We start from the raw sequence: 24,137 nt of genomic DNA on the forward strand, positions 1-24,137 counted from the left end.
TTAGCTCAGCGTCAAATAGGATGCCAAGGTTGCAATCAAGTAGGGCACAGGGCACAGGGCACGTGAATAATACCTAAAATAGTCCACTATGGAACATTGTTGGAAAACACAATGGGGTGCAAACTGGTCCTGGGCAGGAGCACAGAATGGGCCATAAAGAAAAGTTTGCCCATTTTACACCCCACCAATCTTTTCCATTGAAGTCAATTTCACCCCCAATGTTTGATAAAGTACCACATACAAGAGCTGTGAAAAAAATGAAAAGGAAATGGATACAAAGATGGTGAAGGGACAGAGAGTCATAAGTCACGGTTCTTCTTATTTTCGATCAATGGGATTCGACAGTGTTGTGTTCCAGAGATCGATGCATGGCCCTCTTTTGTTTCTCATTTATATAATGGATTGTTGTAGAAGATTGCTGACGCTGCCAAACAGTGACAAAGAATACAGGAAGACTTGCGCAGCTTTGAAACCCCAACCCCTGCCTCCCCTCCCACCCCTTCAACCCAAGAAAGATAGGGAATAAAGGCCCGTGCCCATAATCTACATTCTGGGAATGGTGTAGAACTCAAAACCCAGTCACAGAGGGGCAAGTCTGCTGGGGAAAGTTAGTGCAATGAATTCCAAGATACAATGGGTAAGGTTAGTGATTTTATTTCAACAATCATGTTACTTGTATGCATTATGTTATAAATTTAAATTTATGGGGTATAATGGGGCAGGTCAGAGCACAATATGGCCACTTAGAAGAATGTGAAAACATTTCTCATCATTGCAACTGGCTTCTGTTTGAAGGATGTGATTAGTTCTTTTTCTCTGATTAAACAAACGCTTTAATGCTTTAATCTTTCAATGTGAGCCAATTGGAATGCTCAGTGTTAGTTGCCATGCAAGTTGAACCAATTAGGAAGTTCTAGTTTTATGGTCACAAGTTCCTCCTGTGTTGCACAGATGTGCGCACAAGGAAATAGCCAAAGGATTGAAAGCAATAAGTTAATAGCCTTGTAACAGACAATGGTAATCAAATGCTCCATCGAACATGATGCTTCCTGTGCTACTGTAAATGCCTTCAGTCAAAAGGAAACTGGTCAGAGTTGAATAATGCAAGTTGTCAGTTAATTCAATGTTCTGGAGTTCACTTTGGGGGCCAGGGAGAAATTTCAGACAACTTCGTCTCAAGGGCTGTAACTAAGAAATATAGCGGCCAGCAAATTCCTCACAGATGCTTCCACTCCACCAATGTTATTATGCCGGAAGTGCAGTGTAAACCCCACTTAAGGCACTTTTACACCAGACTTCCAACGAAGTAACACTGACGGAACAGGAGCAGCTCCGAGGAATTTCCCAACCATTCACTAAATGGTACAAACGTTTGGCTTGTATGCAGCATAAACATCTGCAGAGACCAGTTGGGCCGAATGGTCTGTTTCTGTGCTGTAAGTTCGATGTAATCTTTAAAAGGAGCAAAGGAACAGAGAGCTTTGTTCCACAAAGATAGGGCAATAAAGTTATTTTTCAAAGCGCACAGGATCCTACGTTTTATAAATAGGGGCATAGCGTATTAAAGCACAAAAACAATGTTAAACCTACACAAATCATTGGTCCGGCCACAATTAGAATATTGTGTCCAGTTTTGGGTGCCCTACTTAAGCAAGGATGTTAAGACCATTGAGTGAGTGCACAAGAGATTCACCAAAACGATGAGAAGCTTTAGTTATTCAGAGAAATTAGAGCACTTTTTGAGAACAAAGACCGTTAGGAATAGATCTGATAGAGATATCCAGAATAATGAGGGGTTTTGAGAAAGGAAATCAGGAAAAACTGTTTCCACAAGTCAATCAGTAACTAGAATCATACAACCATAGAAAGGTTACAGCACGGAAGGAGGCCATTTGGCCCATCGAGTCCGCGCCGGCTCTATGCAAGAGCAATCCAGCTGGTCCCACTCCACCATCCTTTCCCCACAGCCCTGCAAATGTTTTCCTTTCAAATACTTATCCAGTTCCCTTTTGAACGCCATGATTGAATCTGCCTCCACCATCACCTCGGGCAGTGCATTCCAGATCCTAACCACCAGAGGTTCATCACCGAAACAACGAAGGGAGGTGTTATTACAAGGTAGGATGTCCCTACCTGCAAAAGTGGTGGTAGCAGAAGCCATAAGGGCTTTAAAGAGAAGTGGGTAAAAATGTGAAAACAAAAATTTTGAAGGGTTCGGTGAAAGTGGTGGGCTCTTTCAGAGAGACAGCACGAGCACGAGGCGCCGAACGTCCTCCTCCTGTGCTGTAAACGTCATTGATTCTAAGTTGAATGGAAACCACCTTGAGTAAAGTGTACATTGTCTGTGGTAAAAGTGGATTTGATGGATCATGTGGCTTCCCCCCCTCCCCAAGCTCCCGGCTTTCTTACATTCACAGACAGCAGTCTTTCGAGAGCCAAGATTACACAGTGGAACCCTGATAAACACAATACATCGTAGCCAAGAAATGTTACGCTTGGATTATATTTTCTAGACACCAGGGATAAAAATAGTTTATTCAAGTCTTTTATGCCACGGCCCATTTAATCATTCATTCAGCAATTTAACCTTTCAAAAAAAAAATAGAAAACATTTCTTATGTATAAAAAAAAGCATTATATGCAAAAAGCGCTTAGACTTGTTGAAACGAATACAATGCAAGAAGATAAGAATGCAGGGATGAGAGGGGACTGTTCAGCTCATGCTGCTTGGTCACATCTTTCATGATTTCTTTCAACCCGCACTGACCATTTTCCATTTGATGAACAGCATATAAAAAGGCAACGGCATTGTGTAATACTTTATGCCTCATTTAGGACTTGTATGGAACACAACTGAATGGGGCTTGGTTTGGTCCATTGGAATGTTATATTTGGATCAAGTGTGTGTTTATCTGATGTCAATTGTACAAGATCTGCAAATTAGTGTTTGTTGTGGATCTGCAGCTGAATCACAGAAAAATGGTTAACTATAAGCAGCACAATATTGCCTAGTTCAACAAGTTCCACATTGAGATGTTTAGAATAAGCTTAGACTGAAGGCGATTTCTTTTGCCTTTCTTTCACCGATTTATTCAGTGCATTCTGCGTTCATCAAGGTTGGAAGTGGTTTGAGCACTGAGGAATGAAACACTTCCTTTTTGGAAAACCATTATCAGCATCCAACGTTTCCAGGCCAAGCAAAGCAAGGTGAAATACAGAGCGAAGTTCGCTCCACTTGGTCCCAACAACGTGCCAAACCCAATCTCAGAAAAGCACCCCCTGCTGCACTGGCGGAACATTTTCACTTCCCACATCAGACACCCTGCTCTGTAGCGAGCTTGCCAATTGAGTGGCAGGTGTATTATTACAATTGGCAGCAAATTAGGGACAGATTTGCGGCGTGGGCCCAAACCCAATTGGAACTGGATTGATTGCCTGAACTCAAAAGTACACAGGACTCTTTCAGTCAAAGGAGACTTCAATCCCCCGAATCTTGATTCAAACCCAAGACTAAGACGTAAGTGCTCCCCGCTGCATCACACAGTCCCCCTTCTTCCTGTCAATCCATTTGTGTTTCTATCTGCCAGTCTAATATCACTTGGCACGTTCAAAAAGATCTGTATTCGGCAGAGTTTTGACATCATCCCAAATGTTATAAAAAGGAAGTATTTGCACATTTAATCAGCATCTCCCAGAACTTTTATTACAACACTTAGTCTTCAAAACTGCTGATCAGTGAGGAATCTGAGCAGCCACTTTGATTTCCGATGTGACACCATGAAACCTTGTTGCAGTCACCCAAGGGTTCGTGATGCAAACATGCCTGCCAACTTGCTGCCTTCAACCAGCAGTTTTAAAACGTAAAGGGCAGGAACAAAAACAATCTGAGCCACTGCAGGAGGTCAACAGATATATCCCTCGCCTAAGACTAAATGTTACAAAGAACCCAGTATCATACACTTCTCTTCAACTGAGATCAACAAAGTTTCATGATGCCGACTAAAGCGCCAATCAACAAATGACATGTCCTTTGTTCAATGAACTTCAATTTAATTATCCTGAAGCAAAGATTGGAGGTGGAATCAGCTCTGGGTGGCTCAAGTTCATGTGTGGTCCAAGGAGAAGGGGCGGATGGGGGGAACTATTAGTTGAAAGTGGAGTAAAACATGTGGAAAGTTGTTTTTTTATATTAGAGATATTTTTCCAGCAGCTGCAACTGTAAATGCAAGTTCTTTGTATTTCTTCAGATTTAAAACTATTTGCCTCAAAGCACATCGTCAGGCCTCTGATTCCAACGTGGCGAATCCCACGAGGGATAAGAAAGTTGTGCACACCATGGGCTGCATTGTTCAGCCCGAGATACCAATTACAAAATACCATTTTCATCACACTTTCACGCTCCCTAGATGGGCATGCAAGATCTCACTGGGGATTATAAGTCAACCTATGGTTCCTAAAGCAACTACATGTTTGAAGTTGAGTTTGAAAATGCCCGGTGAGAAGAAAGCAGCTCCCAAGAAGGGCTGTCAGTAAAGCCGTCAGTAAAGCAGCAGCAAAGGGTGGCAAGAAGGGGAGAAGGTTGAAGTAGGAGAGTGACTCCATTTACGTCTACAAAGTGACGAAGCATGTTCACCCCAACACCGGCATCTGCTCCAAGGCCATGAGTATCATGAACTGCTTTGTGAACATTATTTTCGAGCGCATCGAGGGTGAGGCTTCCCGCCTGGCCCATTACGACAACAACTTGCATTTATATAGCGCCTTTAACATAGTAAAACGTCCCAACGCTTCACAGCAGCGATTATCAAACAAAATGTGAAACCGAGCCACATAAGGAGTTATAACGACAGGTGACCAAAAGCTTGGTCAAAGAGGTAGGTTTTAAGGAACATCTCAAAGAAGGCGAGAGAGGTAGAGAGACAGCGAGGTTTTGGGAGGGAATTCCAGAGTTTAGGGCCTAGGCAGCTGAAGGCATGGCCGCCAATGGTGGAGCGATTAAAATCGGGGATGCGCAAAAGGCCAGAATTGGAAGAGCACAGAGATCTCGGAGGTTGTAAGGCTGGAAGAGGTTAGAGAGATAGGGAGGGGTGAGGCCATGGTGGGATTTGAAAACAAGGATGAGAATTTTAAAATCGAGGCGTTCCCGGACCGGGAGCCAATGTCGGTCATCAAGCACAGGGGGTGATGGGTGAAGGGGACTTGGTGTGAGTTTGAATACGAGCAACAAGCGCCATACCATAAGTTCCCGGGAGATGCAGATCGCCATGTGCCTGCTGCTGCCCGGGAAGCTGGCCAAGCACACCTTGTTGGAAGGGACAAAGGTGGTGGCCAAGTACATCAGCTCCAAATAAAGCCCCAAAATGTTCTGAAAAAACACACAAGATGCCAAAGAACACATGTTGTCTTGACAACCCCACAGTCACTGATGAATGTCAAAGGCATCGAATTCTCTCCAAGTTTATTTTAACACTGATCCATCAGCAAGTCCCACAGTATAAAATTATGAAAGGTATGGACAAATTGGATCCAAGGAAACTGTGTACATAATTTAAGCACAAAAGGTCATATTTACAAATTGAAGGCAACAAAATAGGAAATGCAGGAGGAACTTTTTTTTAAACAACAAGGGTAGTAAGGATGTGGAACAGATTACCAGTATGGGTGGTGGAGCAAGAAATCATAATGGGTTTGAAAAATGAACTAGATAGGTTCTTGTCGTCAATTGAGATTCAGGGTTTTCGAAATGCACCAAGGTGGATCGAAGGCCTCTCCTGCCTGAAACTATTACTATAAGTTGTTTTTTCAAGGTGAAACTGTTCACACAATGTCAAATCGAGCATATGGGAGGCATTCTCCCATTAAATAACTAATTCGCAACTGTGTTACTTGATTATGTCCAGCCAGGATAAACACTGCACTGAATGGGTACTTGATTCAATCCTATTGGTTCTGCTATTCACAAATGGAGAGTCATAAATGTACAGTGACATCTGGTGGACACAGGACCTACCTTGAGGAATTATTTTGGATGAGATTCTGCTACTGGTGCACCGATATATGTTACAATAAACTAACTGGATTCAACTTTCATATTCCTGGTTCTCCTCAGAGCAAATCTTGGAAATGCTTCGTGCACCAAAGAGGAAGGTACTGAATGGAGGCCAAGTACTTTCCCCATTGCACAAGCAGGCTAGACAGAATATATAATCCAATCTACAGAACTGGATTAATTATAATGAGTGTTGAGCTTCCATCAAATTGCCATGTTCAATTAATCATGCCAATTGAACATACCAAATTTTGACCTTAAACCTCAGCATTCATAACTAAATACACAAGTTTTTGGAGATTTGAATCATTCAAAGTCTATTGGAGTATTGCAGGTGCAAGAAACTGGTGTGGAACAATCTCTTAGTTTATGAGCTACATATAGAAAATACAGGGTTGGTTGTCAGTTGACGTCTTCAGAATTTGCAAGAAGTTCAGGTACAGCCTTCCAAAAGGTGTTGCAATAATTTTATTCTTGCAAATCTTCAACCTGACTCTTATTGAGGGGGAAGGTCGGGGCAGGGGTTGGGGGGGGGGTTAGGTCATGTCATCAACAGCAACAACTTGCACCTTTCGAGCACAATGTTGCGCCTTTAACATGGAAAAAATCCCAAGGTACTTCACACAGGTGCCATCAGGTAAACATGGACGCCAGGCCGAAAAGGTAGATAGTAGCAGGGGGTGACCAAAAGCTTGATCCAAGACGTGGGTTTCAATGAGGGTCTTAAAAGGAGCAGAGGGGGGATGGAGAGCTGGCGGCGCTTAGGGAGGGAATTCCAGACTGCGAGGCCCAGGCGGCTGAAAGCACGGCCAACAGTGCGAAGGTCACGAAGTAAAGCATCTATCAGACTGGTTCACCAGGTTTGAAGATGGTGGTTCGCATGTCGATGGGGTGGGGGAAACCCAATCACATTTTCCCTGAAGAAGTTATTTGAATAGTAATACCAGCAGATCACCACCTGCAACAGTGCAGTCGGCACTGTGGTGGCCTTTCTGCAAAATTTTCAGGCCAAGCAACTCCTGTTGTATCAGTAACATAAAAACTTGCCAACATCGCAGCAAAGTCCCTCTCACTTCAACGTGAGGAGTCATTATGAGAAGGTGTTGCCCAAAGAGACATTAAAAACATTTCTTTTTAGCCCCCTGGTGCTGCAAAAATCCAAGCAGACCCAGTAACATGCCAGAAGTTATTAGCCTACTACTGTTGTAGGAAATTAAAGTTTACTTTTCCTTTTACTCAATATTGGAAGCAGTGCAAGAGAAGCAATGTACGTGAATACAATGCAGATGCCTGAGCTTGTAGGAAATCAGTGGCCAAGCTCCCATCGAGCTGCAAATGCATTCACTGGTCCGAGCCCAGCAGTTCAGGATTATCTTGCGAGCTAATTAATGACATTTCTAGCTTTTGGAAGATACACAAGTTCTTAACTTAATATAACAATTAATGACACATTAACAATTGCTCTGAAGCAGATTTTGATGTGTACATTAAGCTAAAGAATATTTCTTAAGTCCCAGTATTCATAATTTTTGCAAGTACTACAGTATTCCAAGAAGCATTGCCCATGAAAAATGAACTCAGTTTATATTCAATGGCATAAAAAAGGACTTTCTGGAGAGAAAGGCTATTACATAGAAAGTGCCTGTCTGTCCCAGCCAGTGTTGGGACAAGTCTTAAGCAGAAGTGCCCAGCGTAGGGCTAACACCAAAAATCGACATAAGAAATCCATAAAGTCCAGATTCTAGCTAATAATTCAAAATAAAAGGTTGAAATCATGGTTGTATTCTACAATTCTTAATGCATACAAGAATTTCACATCTACTACATCCCAAGGGCAGTTAATTATCCTCTTCCTGTCTTCATTCTCCAAATTCACAGAATATTTACATTGTGTTCAGAGGCAAAAAGAAGCAAAAATCAGGGTTGATTAAGAAAGGCAAATTATTTCTCCTGCCACATCTATATATACATCTACCAAAACATATCTACATGTACATACATATCTACATACACATATATATCTACATATTCATATACCTCTACATCTATCTGGCTCTATATCTCTAAATATATACACAGACAGAGAGAGAGAGATATAGAGTGGCTACAATTACATTGTAATAGTTGGTATAAGATCATGAAGACAATAAGTACAATTGGTGAACAGGAAGTGTGCACTTTACGCTAGATTTTTAAAAAAATATATTTATTTCCTATCCTGACTCATAGCCCTTCAACTCTTCCATAGCCTAGAAATGGGCTTTTAACCTACTTTGAGGCTTGAACCAAAGCCCCTCGTGAGCTGACTACAAAATGGTAGGCAAGAGAGGATAGATTTCCGAGCAGATTTTTATCTCCATGAAACACAACATTCTGAAACACAACTGTTATTTGTTATTTATATTAATGATTTGGATGAGAATTTAGGAGGCATGGTTAGTAAGTTTGCAGATGACACCAAGATTGGTGGCATTGTGGACAGTGAAGAAGGTTATCTAGGATTGCAACGGGATCTTGATAAATTGGGCCAGTGGGCCGATGAATGGCAGATGGAGTTTAATTTAGATAAATGTGAGGTGATGCATTTTGGTAGATCGAATCGGGCCAGGACCTACTCCGTTAATGGTAGGGCGTTGGGGAGAGTTATAGAACAAAGAGATCTAGGAGTACAGGTTCATAGTTCCTTGAAAGTGGAGTCACAGGTGGATAGGGTGGTGAAGAAGGCATTCGGCATGCTTGGTTTCATTGGTCAGAACACTGAATACAGGAGTTGGGATGTCTTGTTGAAGTTGTACAAGACTTTAGTAAGGCCACACTTGGAATACTGTGTACAGTTCTGGTCACCCTATTATAGAAAGGATATTATTAAACTAGAAAGAGTGCAGAAAAGATTTACTGGGATGGTTTGACTTATAGGGAGAGGTTGGATAGACTGAGACTTTTTTCCCTGGAGAGTAGGAGGTTTCGGGGTGATCTTATAGAAGTCTATAAAATAATGAGGGGCATAGATAAGGTAGATAGTCAAAATCTTTTCCCAAAGGTAGGGGAGTCTATAACGAGGGGGCATAGATTTAAGGTGAGAGGGGAGAGATACAAAAGGGTCCAGAGGGGCAATTTTTTCACTCAAAGGGTGGTGAGTGTCTGGAACGAGCTGCCAGAGGCAGTAGTAGAGGCGGGTACAATTTTGTCTTTTAAAAAGCATTTGGACAGTTACATGGGTAAGATGGGTATAGAGGGATATGGGCCAAGTGCAGGCAATTGGGACTAGCTTAGTGGTATAAACTGGGCAACATGGACATGTTGGGCCGAAGGGCCTGTTTCCATGTTGTAAACTTCTATGATTCTATTCTATTCAACCTCTCCTCATCATTTACAATCTGGTAGCATAGCTAACGTGAGGAAGTGATTTTGCAGGGAACTCTCAAGGCTGAATCCACACAACATAATTTTGCAACACTGTGAAATGGAACCATCGTCCCAACGTAAGCACTTGGACTTTTGCACCTAGGACAGAATAAAGATTTGCAGCTCTGGACCTTAGTGAAAACATGCATCATGATGTGAATCAGAACAACTGTAGATGCAGAGACCCAACCCAAGTAAATGAATGGAACTTCACCTGTGAAATTGCACAGTAGATCATTTTCCATTCAAATTTCAAAAGGAAAAGTCATGGGGCACCAGTCTTGGCACATCACACCTATTCATAGTGAGCAAAGTGATTTCACCCAACTGGAAATAGCAACAAGTTTCAAGAATGACATTTTTTTCAGAAATAATTGCTTTTTTTGTGTTGGACTTCGACATAAATTAACATATTATTGACCAAGGTGACGTTCTGGAGCCAAATAGAGAACACTCAGTCCTTACACAATCTGCGCAATGTCTCAAGAACAACATCTCAGTTTGTGTTTCCATTCAGTGTCAGCCAAGGAATGTTGATTTTGAGGCTCGTTATTATTACTTGGAAAGGCCTGGAAGTCCTTCAGCAGATAGTTAAAGTCGCACAAACCGTTTGCAACAATTCTTACTTCTCCTTTTGGAAACAACGAGTTGTGTCAATGCTCAAAATAGGATATCCCGCTTAGAGACAAGTTGGATTTTACTTGCCCTCTTTTGTGTCGCTCAACATAGAGGGATGGTTGTTCCTATTCACCTTTGCAGCACCACTGAGTTATCTCATGAGTGGGCAGGGACAGCCAATAAGATGATGCATCAAGCTGCAGCAAGGCTATCTCCAACACTGGAGAATTACATCCAATGTTGACCTGGGAGTGTCTGGGATGTGACTGTGTCAATGTTTCGACTTCTGAACTGGGAATAACAAAAGACAGACAAGCCTTTGGAGCCTGTTCTCAGACAGAGAACCAAACTGACAGTGGGATGCAAGAGACACAGAAAGGAAAACATGCAAGACTCCAATGTTTTTGTTAAAAAAAGAAAAAGCACAGAAATTTTAGGGTATGCTTTCTTATTTAGAAATAAAAATCAAGTAGAAATAGAAGAAATGGAAGAGGGCACACAAAGAATGGGAGAGAAGTGTAAAAATGTGTGTTTTTTATCAAGTTATTATCACTGTAATGAAGTGACTGCTGAGAACTGAGGAACTGTCTCAATGCAACGTTTGGTATTTTTTTCAGCATCATGATGCGTGAACTGAAAGCAGAGCTCGTTGAAGAAGTCTGCAATTCCCAGGAGCTGCCAGCAGTCGAAGGGATCATTCTCATAATAACAGTTCAGTTCTGTTCGGAGAACATCTTGCTTGGAACACATTCTGCTTGACAGAATTGCAGACAAGCAAATGCATAATCCCACCGTCGCGTGACAAGTATATTAATTTTCTTGCCGTCCTGTTTAAAAGGATGTCAAGAGGAAACCCCCATTGAGTCTGATCATCGTCAGACCAACAGCATTATCATCTACTCCCTCCAAAATGATTCCGTCTGCTCAAGTTAAGAAGCAACCACAGTTAAAAGTGTCAAAAAAAATAGAAAGACTGGACACTTTTCCTGGAAGCGAATGACAATCAAGGAATCCTACAACACAAATGGAGTCCTATTTGAAGAATCGCCTCCTTTTAAAAACATCAGAAAACAAACCGCTTCTTTATAATCAGCATATCAACAGATTTTCCTTTGCTGCAGTTAAAACACAAATAGGGACCATGACAGATTACCATTGTGTGGCCCAATATAACTCCAAATCCCAAGTTGTAAGTTTACAATTCTCTTTGTTCCAACGCACCTTTGAAACAGAATCAAAAAGCCTCTGAAAGCAAACGGCAATAGCCTGAAATGGGAAGAAAATCTACTCAGCGTACTAAGAATGCAGCAACAGTTGTTTTCAAGTATGCAGCCAGGATGAAGGAAGCAGAGTTAGCAATGTAAACACCAGGAGCCGGTTCACATGATACTGTTTTCCCAGAATCTAAATTATAATAGCGGCAATCTGCAAGCAGCTTTCGTTTTCCTTTTATGTTCCTAGATTACAAAGAGATAACCTTTGTGTGTCACCGAGCACATGTCATCACCTTCCAGCTTGATACTTTATTGGCTACGGTAGTATAATGGTTATGTTAGTGGACTAGTAATCATAGAAACATAGAAAATAGGAGCAAGAGAAGGCCATTCGGCCCTTCGGGGCTGCTCCGCCATTCAAAATGATCACAGCTGATCGTCTAACTCAGTACCCTGTTCATGCTTTTTCCCCAAACCCCTTGATCTCTTTAGCATTAAGAAATATATCTATCTCCTTCTTGAATACATCTAATGACTTGGCCTCCACTGCCTTCTGTGGTAGAGAATTCCACAGATTTACCACCCTCTGAGTGAAGAAATTTCTCCTCATCTCGGTTCTAAATGGCATACCCCGTATCCTGAGACTGTGACCCCTGGTTCTGGACTCCCCAGCCATCAGGAACATCCTCCCTGCATCTACTCTGTCTCGTCCTGTTAGAATTTTATATGTTTCGATGAGATCACCTCTCATTATTCTCAACTCTAGTGAATATAATTTTACAACACCAAGTTATAGTCCAACAAATTTATTTTAAATTCCACAAGCTTTCGGAGGCTTCCTCCTTCCTCTTGCATGCATCTCTAATTTCCAGAGGCCTGGACTAATGATCCTGAAAATAAGAGTTCAAATCCCACCATGGCAATTTGAGAATTTGAATTAAGTTTAAATAAATCTGGTCTTAGTAAAAGTGACCACGAAGCTGTTCGATTGTCAAAACCCAACTGGTTCACTAATGTCCTTTAGGGAAGAAAACCTGCCGTCCTTACCCTGTATGCAACTCCAGTCCCACACCAATATGGTTGAGTCTTAACTGCCCTCTGAAGGAGCCTAGCGAGCCACTCAGTTGTATCAAGCAGAAGGCCCACCACCATCTTCTATGGGCAATAAATGCTGGCCTTGTCAGCGATGTCCACGTCCCGAGAATGAATTTTTTTTAAAAATCTATTGATAGTTCATTAAACCTATCAGCTGCCTTTTTTAAAACCAGTTTTTGAGCATGCTTTACCTGCAACCTTGTGTTCAAACACAAGATCCTCTCTCCTGTTTTGGCCAGTCATACAAAAGGAGCTGCTGTGTCTTCCCTTTGCAATTCTGAAGTAGGATCTCCACCCAAGCACATTTTCAAATACTACAATGGGAATTGGAATATTGGTTAAAGAGATTTAAATCAGATAAAATACTTTACGACAATGACTGGAGGTTCCTTTCAAAATAAAATATTCTGTGAACCCATGAAGTGGTAATGGCTAGTCAGAGTGCCCGTTTGCACACTGAGGAACGCCACTCTGGATTGTCCCACACCACGGACATGAATTTATCGGGGGTGCAGCGGGGGCAGGTGGAGGGGTGGAATTCCTGTCGGGAAACCCAGAAGTACGGGCTTCCTGGATGTCCTTACAATTTTGACGTAAGGATGTCTTTTACTTTTTTGGACGGTTTCCCAACTGACAGGCCAGCCTGATTGACAGGTTGGCCTCAGTCAGATGGAAGAAGAGGAGGAGGGCGAGGACATGAATAGTTAAGTGTTAAATTGAGGGGTGCTAATTAGGAAGGGAGGGGGGGGGTCAGTCATCGGGGTCAGGGATGGTGGAGGTGGGGGGGGGGGGGGGAGGTCCAGTAAGGGGGGTGGGGGGTCGGAGGTCCAGGAAGGGGGGTGGGGGGTCGGAGATCCTGGAAGGGGGGTGGGGGGTCGGAGATCCTGGAAGGGGGGTGGGGGGTCGGAGATCCTGGAAGGGGGGGTGGGGGGTCGGAGATCCTGGAAGGGGGGGTGGGGGGTCGGAGATCCTGGAAGGGGGGGTGGGGGGTCGGAGATCCTGGAAGGGGGGTGGGGGGTCGGAGATCCTGGAAGGGGGGTGGGGGGTCGGAGATCCTGGAAGGGGGGTGGGGGGTCGGAGATCCTGGAAGGGGGGTGGGGGGTCGGAGTCCTGGAAGGGGGGTGGGGGGTCGGAGATCCTGGAAGGGGGGTGGGGGGTCGGAGATCCTGGAAGGGGGGTGGGGGGTCGGAGATCCTGGAAGGGGGGTGGGGGGTCGGAGATCCTGGAAGGGGGGTGGGGGGTCGGAGATCCTGGAAGGGGGGTGGGGGGTCGGAGATCCTGGAAGGGGGGTGGGGGGTCGGAGATCCTGGAAGGGGGGTGGGGGGTCGGAGATCCTGGAAGGGGGGTGGGGGGTCGGAGATCCTGGAAGGGGGGTGGGGGGTCGGAGATCCTGGAAGGGGGGTGGGGGGTCGGAGATCCTGGAAGGGGGGTGGGGGGTCGGAGATCCTGGAAGGGGGGTGGGGGGTCGGAGATCCTGGAAGGGGGGTGGGGGGTCGGAGATCCTGGAAGGGGGGTGGGGGGTCGGAGATCCTGGAAGGGGGGTGGGGGGTCGGAGATCCTGGAAGGGGGGTGGGGGGTCGGAGATCCTGGAAGGGGGGTGGGGGGTCGGAGATCCTGGAAGGGGGGTGGGGGGTCGGAGATCCTGGAAGGGGGGTGGGGGGTCGGAGATCCTGGAAGGGGGGTGGGGGGTCGGAGATCCTGGAAGGGGGGTGGGGGGTCGGAGATCCTGGAAGGGGGGTGGGGGGTCGGAGATCCTGGAAGGGGGGTGGGGGGTCGGAGATCCTGGAAGGGGGGTGGGGGGTCGGAGATCCTGGAAGGGGGGTGGGGGGTCGGAGATCCTGGAAGGGGGGTGGGGGGTCGGAGATCCTGGAAGGGGGGTGGGGGGTCGGAGATCCTGGAAGGGGGGTGGGGGGTCGGAGATCCTGGAAGGGGGGTGGGGGGTCGGAGATCCTGGAAGGGGGGTGGGGGGTCGGAGATCCTGGAAGGGGGGTGGGGGGTCGGAGATCCTGGAAGGGGGGTGGGGGGTCGGAGATCCTGGAAGGGGGGTGGGGGGTCGGAGATCCTGGAAGGGGGGTGGGGGGTCGGAGATCCTGGAAGGGGGGTGGGGGGTCGGAGATCCTGGAAGGGGGGTGGGGGGTCGGAGATCCTGGAAGGGGGGTGGGGGGTCGGAGATCCTGGAAGGGGGGTGGGGGGTCGGAGATCCTGGAAGGGGGGTGGGGGGTCGGAGATCCTGGAAGGGGGGTGGGGGGTCGGAGATCCTGGAAGGGGGGTGGGGGGTCGGAGATCCTGGAAGGGGGGTGGGGGGTCCGAGATCCTGGAAGGGGGGTGGGGGGTCCGAGATCCTGGAAGGGGGGTGGGGGGTCCGAGATCCTGGAAGGGGGGTGGGGGGTCCGAGATCCTGGAAGGGGGGGTGGGGGGTCCGAGATCCTGGAAGGGGGGTGGGGGTCCGAGATCCTGGAAGGGGGGTGGGGGGGTCCGAGATCCTGGAAGGGGGGTGGGGGGTCCGAGATCCTGGAAGGGGGGTGGGGGGTCCGAGATCCTGGAAGGGGGGTGGGGGGTCCGAGATCCTGGAAGGGGGGTGGGGGGTCCGAGATCCTGGAAGGGGGGTGGGGGTCCGAGATCCTGGAAGGGGGGTGGGGGGTCCGAGATCCTGGAAGGGGGGTGGGGGGTCCGAGATCCTGGAAGGGGGTGGGGGGTCCGAGATCCTGGAAGGGGGGTGGGGGGTCCGAGATCCTGGAAGGGGGGTGGGGGGTCGAGATCCTGGAGGGGGGTGGGGGGGGGTGGGGGGTGGGTCGGAGATCCTGGAAGGGGGGTGGGTCGGAGATCCTGGAAGGGGGGTGGGTCGGAGATCCTGGAAGGGGGGTGGGTCGGAGATCCTGGAAGGGGGGAGGGTCGGAGATCCTGGAAGGGGGGTGGGTCGGAGACCCCGGAAGGGAGGATAATCGGTTCGGAGATCCTGGGGGGGGTTCGGAGATCGTGGAGGAGGGGTGGGTCGCTGCAGTAGAAACACTCCTGCTGCTCCGGACTCACAAGCAGCGCTCTAAAAGGCACTTACCTGCTGTTTCGGGCCTTCTTACCTCCTCTCACGTGGCATGACAGGAAGCCCCGGAATCCCGGCCCCAAGGGTTTAAAAACAAAACATCAGTCAAAATGGAGGCCCGCAATCTCCTTGAAAGTTTTAATGATTGACCTCCTCCTCAGTGAAAACTGAAGTGGGCGGGATGGAGGCGGGTTGCAGCGGCTTTTAGATTTTTACAATTTTTACTGCCCCCCCACCCCCCCCACCCCGTCGTGCCCCCCGCCCCCGCCCCCCCCACCCCGCCCCCACCACCCCCGCCCCCCCACCCCGCCCCCACCCCCCCCCCACCCCGCACCCACCCCCCCACCCCCCCGTCACCCGCACCCGTTTGTTTTCCCCATTTAATATCATGCCCCAATTGTGATGATCTGTTTCTGTGCATAGAGCCTGAGTTGGTTTGACTGGACAGTCCACTACAAAGGGAGTACGTGCTCACACAAGGCATGTGTCGCTGTCAGCTGAAGGGGACATAGGAACAGGAGTAGGCCATTCAGCCCCTCGAGCTTGTTCCGCCATTTAATTAGTTCATGGCTGGAAGGAGACACCATCAGCCCTCAGTGCATCGTATTCTGACAGAAACAATTTATTGCCTTTCAGAATGTAAAAGCTAACCAAGAACTACTAACATTTTCCAAAGACTTGCCCATTCTACGCTGGCACTCTCTTTTTTGCAAATAACCAATAAAAACATACAGCTGCATCAAAATGGGTCTCTTTGCTCCTCTCAAACCTTTTCCCTGTCTCCGACACATAAACACAGTGCCGCTCTACAAAACTATCCAGAAATTAGGCTGAAATGCCTTTGTCCTCAAGGAAACTAATTGATTAAAGTGCCATGTCTATATTAAAACATGAATCATTCGCAATTGTCGGTCTTACAAATATTTGGTTGTGTTGGCAGCACCGTCCAAAAATGTTTTCTAAATTTCATGTTTAAAGATAGATTTTGAAAACATGCAGCACTCCAACTATTGTTTATCAGTCAGTGGTTAGAAAATAATTAAACCTTTATAAATCATTGGTTAGGCCTCAGCTGGAGTATTGTATCCAATTCTGGGCACCACACTTCAGGAAGGATGCCAAGGCCTTGGAGAGGATGCAGAGGAGATTTACTAGAATGGTACCGTTACGTGGAGAGACTGGGGTTGTTCTCCTTACAGCAGGAAGGTTAAGGGGAGATTTAATATGGTCTTTCAAATCATGAAGGGTTTTGATCGGAGTGAACAAGGAAAAACTGTTTCCACTGGCACAAGGGTCAGTAACCAGAGGATACAGATTGAAGGCAATTGCAAAAAGAACCAAAGGTGAGATGAGGAGAATTTTTTTTTACACAGCGAGCTGTTATGAACTGCAATGCACTGCATGAAAGGGTAGTGGAAACAGATTCAATAGTAACTTTCAAGAATTGGAGAAATACTTGAAGGGTAGAAAATTGCAGGGCTATGGGGAAAGAGCAGGGGACTGGAACTAATTGGACAGCTCTTTCAAAGAGTCGGCACAGGTACGATGGGCTAAATGGCCTTCTTCTGTGCTGTAAGATTTTATGAACCTCATCAATTAAATAGGATAAACTTCATATCACAAGTAACCATGTAAATAAATCACACCACAATAAATACATTGTCATATAATCAGTAAATGTTGCTGTAGCTGGAACAATCAAGGAGTAACAGATCCACGATTCAACAACGAGAAATGGGATAGGGGTGCGAGGCCACTTGATGCCAGGGCAACAGGGACAAGTAGTCTGAGGAGTGTCCAACGACAGTCTGAACTGCACAGGCTGAAAAACCTCAAATCATTCTTAGCTTCTCAGCTCAATATTAACTGTGGAATCAATTATTAACCAGGAATTCTTGTTCCAAGAGTCAGGAGATCCAACCACAACTATGCATTTTGGCCCATTTCACATGTTGCAACAGCCATTGTCATCTCCATTTAGTGCATTAAATTTTCATCCAATCTCTCATCTCGACAGAGCTTGGTTCGTGGAAGACAATGGTTTTGGTAGACCAACATTTTCTGAGATTTTGCAAAGCAGGATTTCTTCTTTCAATCTATTTCTGACTTTGTATTTCCCATGCTTTCTCCTCCTATGACGTCTGTTGGCATTTCTCATTCATCCGCACTGATTGCACAAATTCACCCTCCACTCAAATGACCTCCAACCTCTTGCTGTGTTGTCCACATGTGGGAGATGCCAAGACAAACTCATCGTGATCTTTCCCATGCCAAAGGCACTGCCTGGGAAAGCTGCAGAGAAGCAGGAGAGAGAACTAAATTAAGCTGGATCATTTAAATGCTTCACACTTAATTTGAAACTGGTAATTTTTCTGAACATACACATTTTAAAATGTTTTGCGCATTGTCACTGAATAAGTCTAACAACAATAAATTTCCTATCAACTCCATCTAACATTCCTTTACCTTTTCAATGAGGAAAATCACGTTTTGATTGTTCCTGGTTTCATTTTCTCATATTATTAATACTACACTGATGTTTTAACCTGCTTTTGATTGGACCATGCTGTAGTATTGAAAATAGAACCATTTGCTCAAGTTCTCAGGTCATGCAACTACCCTCGCAAGGCTTCTGCTACTTCTGTCTGTGAACTCACTGCCATTTCCCTATAAAGGATCACTGCTAACTGCCACCACTCCACAAGGTATTGTCCAGGTATCCTGACCAATATGACCCCCTCAACCATCACCACCACTAAGCAGGATCCTTCATTTCACTGTTTGTGGGATCCTGCTTTGTGCAATATGGCTGCTGTGTTTCCCGACACAACAACAGTCACTGCACCTCACAAGGTAGTTACATATGAGGAAGGCCTTTTCAAGCATATCTGAGTTCATCCATCCAGAATGATTCCCACTGTAGCATCCAATTGTCTTTTAAATGATTCCATGGTTTCACCTCCACTACTCTAGTCCATTCTGTGTTGATCACTCTTCACGTGAAGAAGAATTTCCTCCATCAGTCCTCAATTTATCTGTAACTGGTTTGAATCTTTGACCCTTTGTCCTACTCTTGCAATTCAATTTCAAGTAATCATCCAGACTTACGTTTCCCATACTGTTTACCATCTTTTAAACCTTTATAAGATCAACTTTCAGACATCTCTTTTCAAGACTGAAAAGCCCAAGTTTCTCCAAAGTCAGAACCTGAACTGGGGATCAGACCAAAAGTAATTCATCATCTCTGAAGCATTTTTGGACATTTCAAAAAGAAGCGATGAGGCGGTTTGTAAATGCAACTTTTGTTTCATTCTTCAGCTGGCATCTGAATGTTTCACAGCTCTTGAAGTATCTACACCCTCAGTCGGTTCCAAGTGAAACGTTTTGTTTTTACTACAACCAAATGTTTGAAACTGAAAATCTATTGTCGAAAAACATGTTCCCCATTTTCTCGAAAGTACAAATTGCAGGGAGCACAGTGAGCCTGAGAGATAAAGGAAATGTTAGCAGATAGGATGGAGAAGGAATATTTACCACGTATGGCTCCAACAAATGACATCTGCTAAATGAATACTTTCTTGTAACAGAGCAATCTTCTCATGAACATGGCACCGAGTGGAGGGAAGAGCTCCCACCTTGAGGCAATAGCAATGTCTTCTTGCCCTTCTCAGGGAACTTCATTCTTGAAACTAACACTTCAGCACAAATTACACAGAAATATACAGGAGAGAACATACAATCTGTATAAATTCAAAACCGGTTTAATGCGATGAGTACTGAATTAATACTGTTCACAATTGATGAAAAATGTTTCAACAACCCGTTTCATGTTTTCAAAAATTCATTCTGAATTGTTGGAACTGCTACTTGATCTCCTGAAGGATTGTACAAAGCTTTTTTTTAAAATGTACCTCTCCCTCTCTGACTCAAACTGTCACCCTCTCAATCTTTCTCTTTATAGAATCATAGGGTCAGAAAAATACACTAGCACTATTCAAAATGATAAACATAGAATCATAGAGCACAGAAGGAGACCATTTGGCCTATCATGCCTGCCCTTTGAAAGAGCTATGTGATTTGTCCCATTCCCCTGCTTTTTTGCCACTGCCATGCAAATATTTCCTTTTCAAGTATTTATCCCTTTCCCTTTAGAAACTTACTATTGAAACTGCTTCCACCACCCTTTCAGGCAGTGCATTCCAGATCATAACACGCTGCATGAAAAAAATTCTTTTCATTTCCCCCCTGGATTTTTTTGCCAATTACCTTAAATCTGTGTCCTCTGGTTACCAACTCTTCAGCCAGTGGAAACAGTTTCTCCTTATTTACTCCATAAAAACCCTTCATAATTTTGAACATCTCCATTAAATCTGCCCTTAACCTTCTCTGCTCTAAAGAGAACAATCCCAGCTTCTCTAGTCTCTCCACATAACTGAGATCCCTCATCCCATCCTAATAAATCTCCTCTGCACCCTCTCCAAGGTTTTGACATCCTTCCTAAAGTGTGGTGCCCAGAATTGAATATAATCTGTAGCTGAGGCTTAACCAGTGATTTTTCAAGGTTTACAATTACTCCTTCCTTATTCCCTATTCTTCACTCTCTGTATGCTTCTAATGTACTTCCTCTATAAATGTTGGCCTCTCTCTTTTTCCATCCACGGTTGCTCCCTCCCCCTCATATCTGACCTCATCCTTATATTTTTATTAGGACTTAGCTGTCAAAATGCTAAAATGCTTTTATAAAATGCTGGGAGGCAGCTCTTGACGTCTTTTAGATTAATTAAGTTGGTACTGAAATGAAATGTATGCTCTAATGGTTAAGTGCTAAAATGCTCTTAAAGTGGTGCGAGATGGGTCATGACAGTAATCAAATTAGGAATTAAATATTTATAGAATTGGTCCAATGATTGATGGTCAGTAAAACAAAGGAAGCAGTGCTAAAACACTTCTATAAAATGCTCAAAGGTGGGTCCCTGTGGCTAGAGTGAGAATTAAATAAATTTACTGCAAATATTAAATACAGACATTCCAATATTTTAAATGGTCAATTAACTCTGTGCAACACAGCTTTTATGATATAAAGTTACACAAAATTGAATCTATCTTGTTTGCCTGCAGAGCAGTTCAAAACTAATTCTTTCACCATGAAGTACCCTGGGACATCCCAAAAGGCGCTATATAAGTGCAGTTTTTTTCTTTCTTTTGTATTGAGAATGATTTTGTTGAAGAGACTTACCACAAGCTCACCAAGACTGACTTGTGACCTTCTGACAGACTTTGAAAGGCACATATTTCCAGAAGGATCATCTGGAGCAAGGAAAATACAGTGACATGGTTACCAGTGATCAATGAACTCATGACAAATGTACCTTTTTTTAAAATGTAAATATATAAATATCCTTTTTTTTTTATTCATTCCTGGGACGTGGACATCGCTGGCAAGGCCAGCGTTTATTGTCCATCCCTAATTGCCCTCGAGATGGTGGTGATGAGCCACCTTCTTGAACCATTGCAGTCCGTGCGGTGAAGGTACTCCCATGGTGTTGTTAAGTAGGGAGTTCCAGGATTTTGACCCAGTGACAATGAAGGAATGGCAATATATTTCCAAGTCAGGATGGTGTGACTTGGAAGGGAACGTGCAGGTGGTGGTGTTCCCATGCACCTGCTGCCCTTGTCCTTCTAGATGGTAGAGGCCGCACATTTGGGAGGTGCTGTCGAAGAAGCCTTGGCGAGTTGCTGCAGTGCATCTTGTAAATAGTACACACTGCAGCCACTGTGCACTGGTGGTGGAGGGAGTGCCAATCACGCGGGCTGCTTTGTGCTGGATGCTGTCGAGTTTCTTGAGCATTGTTGGAGCTGCACTCATCCAGGCAAGTGGAGAGTCTTCCATCATACTCCTGACTTGTGGATGGTGGAAAGGCTTTGGGGACTCAGGAAGTGAGTACCTCGCTGGAGAATACCCAGCCTCCGACTTGTTCTTGTCGCCACACTATTTATGTTGCTGGTCCAGTTAAGTTTCTGGTCAATGGTGACCCCAGGATGTTGATGGTGGATGGGGGATTCGGCAATGGTAATGCCACTGAATGTCAAGGGGAGGTGGTTGGACTCTCTCTTGTTGGAGATGGTTAATGCCCGGCACTTGTGTGGCACGAATGTTACTTGCCACTTATCAGCCCAAGCCTGGATGTTGTCCAGGTCTTCCTGCATACGGGCACAGACTGCTTCATTATCATCATCCCACAAATACAAGCAAACAGAGGCTATATTCAAAATGTTTTAATTAGAAGACTCACAATGAATTGTGTACGAACGATTTTCAATTTAGCAGCAAATAGAAAGAAAATAAGAAGTTTCATGACTATCATTGCAGTGAAATAGGAATTTATTTTCTTCATTCTCAGGATGTAGGCATCACTGGCAAGGCTGGCATTTACTGCCCAATCCCTAGTTGCCCTGATTGTAGCGGTTTGGTACAACTGAGTGGCTTGCTAGGCCACTTCAGAAGGCAGTTAAGACACTTGAGCCAGAAGACACTCTTCTAACCTGAAGAATAGAACGTTTAACGGGAAGGATAGGCTGTAAATTGAGCATTAATTCAACACAGTTTACCCATTGCACTGACACATAATCGACAGCTGATGTCAAACAATCGAACTGCACATCAAGTTATCAGATGTAGCGCAAGACCAAATCCACAACGCAGTCTTGTGTCCCTTGGGCTTGTCATCAGTGCACAGGAACTATTACAAAGCCAACTTTACGATTAAAGTTGCTATGAGAAAAGAGTTTACTGTATCTTCTACCACCAGAAATTTCACCAGCACTTAGCTTTAGTGAGCAGGGTTTCCAGTCGACTCCTGTCCATTCAAAAAGTTGAATCATTTTAATTTAGCACTGTAAATAACACAGCAACGTGGACATTTGATGCTTAGAAAAGCTGAATTGTCAGATCATTTGAATTAAGCAAAATGGAATTAAGAGTAGGCTGCACTTGGCTGAGCAGAGTAGTGCAAGCAGGACAGTATAACTCAGTGCTTTACACCTGATGTTACCACAGTATTTCCAGTACAAGTGCAGCATAAAACAATGCTTTAACACAAAGAAAAACAATCAATCGTTGCATGTTTTTGCTCTGATAGCAAATAATCGAAATTTTGGAAAATGGTTGAAAACAAAATGGACGTTGCATTAAGACCTCTGCAAAATAATCTCAGACAAAACATATTAAAAAGAGAAATATTGTTCGTTCCATCTGGACGAAGAGGAAAACAAAAAATGCAAGTGATTCATTTTGGAGATGAGAAAGTGGGGAGAAAATTCCCAGATTGTCACCCAGCCGCAGAGATCACATATCAGCACATAATAAACAAGTGGTTTAAGGAGCCCAGAAACTCAGTGACATGAAGCAGGTCAGCAATTCCCTCAAGTAATTGCAAAACAGCCATGGCGGCCACGCTTACCGGGACAGCCACAAGCCGGCGGCCTCCTCATTCCCCACCGCGCTTCTTCACACCACGGTTAACCGTATTCAAAAAGGGAATTAAAAGTTTTAATAAATAAATTCACAACGGGGGGAGAAGGAGGTGCTCATGGTGGTGGCGGTTGCTCGCCCGCGCTGTTACCAGGGCAACGTTACCTGCCAGCTGCGCGCTCACCTGTCCCTGTCCCCGCCCCCTCGCTGCCCATTGGACCATCTCTTCGCGCTTCGCACCCACCCCTCGCGTGTGATTGGTCAAGGCAGCTGTCAATCGTCACTGCCGCAATTCAGGTGCGCAGAATTTTCCTTCTTTAAGACTGAAGTGCATTTTTAAAACAAAATTATTGTGCTGGTGAAAGTTGAAGCTATGATTTGAAATCTGCAGTGATTCTCAGGAGGCGGGGGGGGGGGAGAGGAAATCTCATCAAGTATAAGAATATTTCAGATAAAATATGCTGTTCCCCATATTGCTGGGTCCTCCAGTGGGGGACATGCAGTTTCTCAAGAGATCTTGTCATCAAATGAAAAGTTCACTGACCTGAATGCTGCGACAAAACAAATAAACTACAAATGCTGGAATTCTGAAATAACCAAAGTGCTGGAGATACACAGCAGATGCACCAGCATCTCAATGGGAAAAGTGTTTCACGTGAGATGGCCTCACCAGAATCGGTGCTAGTGAACAGCGGTGATACAAGATTCATGATCTGAATTTTCAATGGAACCATTTCATTACGGTAAACAATATTGTGCAGTCTATGATATATATATAAACAATGTTTGGGAACTTGTTCAAAGCTGCAACACTCTTGCTATTTATGATTCCACCTGAAGTAAGTTGCTACTACTTTGCTTTTGAACACAAAACCCCAATTGTTTCTGTATCTAAAGATCATTCAAACGGGGCAGAGAGCTGGAATGCCACACTAGCAGTGAATAAGCAATATTACAACATCTGGACAGGCAGAGGCATATAAATTGAATTCTGCTTTATTGAGACACCATTCCCTACGAACATCTGGCTGGATAGAATGGAGTGAAATGAGGATATAGAGAGGTGAAGGGTTTGCAAAGAAAAAGAAACACTTGCATTTATATTGCGCCTTTCACGATCCCAGGAGGTCCCAAAGCGCTTTACAGGCAATGAAGTGCTTTTGAAATGTCGTCATTGTTGAAATGTAGGAAACGTGCAGCCAATTTGCACACAGCAAAGTCCCACAAACAGCAATATGATAATGA

At 44.9% G+C, this 24,137-nt stretch overlaps 2 long non-coding RNA genes across 2 annotated transcripts in view; both read right to left on the reverse strand.

The window, feature by feature from the left end:
• The window catches only part of LOC137336123 (uncharacterized), a 31,066-nt gene extending 15,500 nt beyond the window's left edge, over positions 1-15,566 (reverse strand). The window contains exons 1-2 of the long non-coding RNA XR_010966578.1: positions 15,437-15,566; positions 12,573-12,695 (exon numbers count right to left, since the gene is read on the reverse strand). This is a non-coding gene — a long non-coding RNA (uncharacterized lncRNA). The remainder of the gene's footprint in view (positions 1-12,572; positions 12,696-15,436) is intronic.
• Positions 15,567-16,022: 456 nt separating this feature from the next.
• Positions 16,023-23,054, reverse strand: LOC137336122 (uncharacterized). The gene is made up of 3 exons (XR_010966577.1): positions 22,882-23,054; positions 20,658-20,728; positions 16,023-17,713 (listed from the first exon to the last, which is right to left on the reverse strand). It is a non-coding gene; the product is annotated as an uncharacterized lncRNA (long non-coding RNA).
• Between the last annotated feature and the right edge of the window lie 1,083 nt (positions 23,055-24,137).

The sequence above is a fragment of the Heptranchias perlo genome, chromosome 20 (genome assembly GCF_035084215.1).
Source record: "Heptranchias perlo isolate sHepPer1 chromosome 20, sHepPer1.hap1, whole genome shotgun sequence".
Classification (NCBI taxonomy): domain Eukaryota; kingdom Metazoa; phylum Chordata; class Chondrichthyes; order Hexanchiformes; family Hexanchidae; genus Heptranchias; species Heptranchias perlo.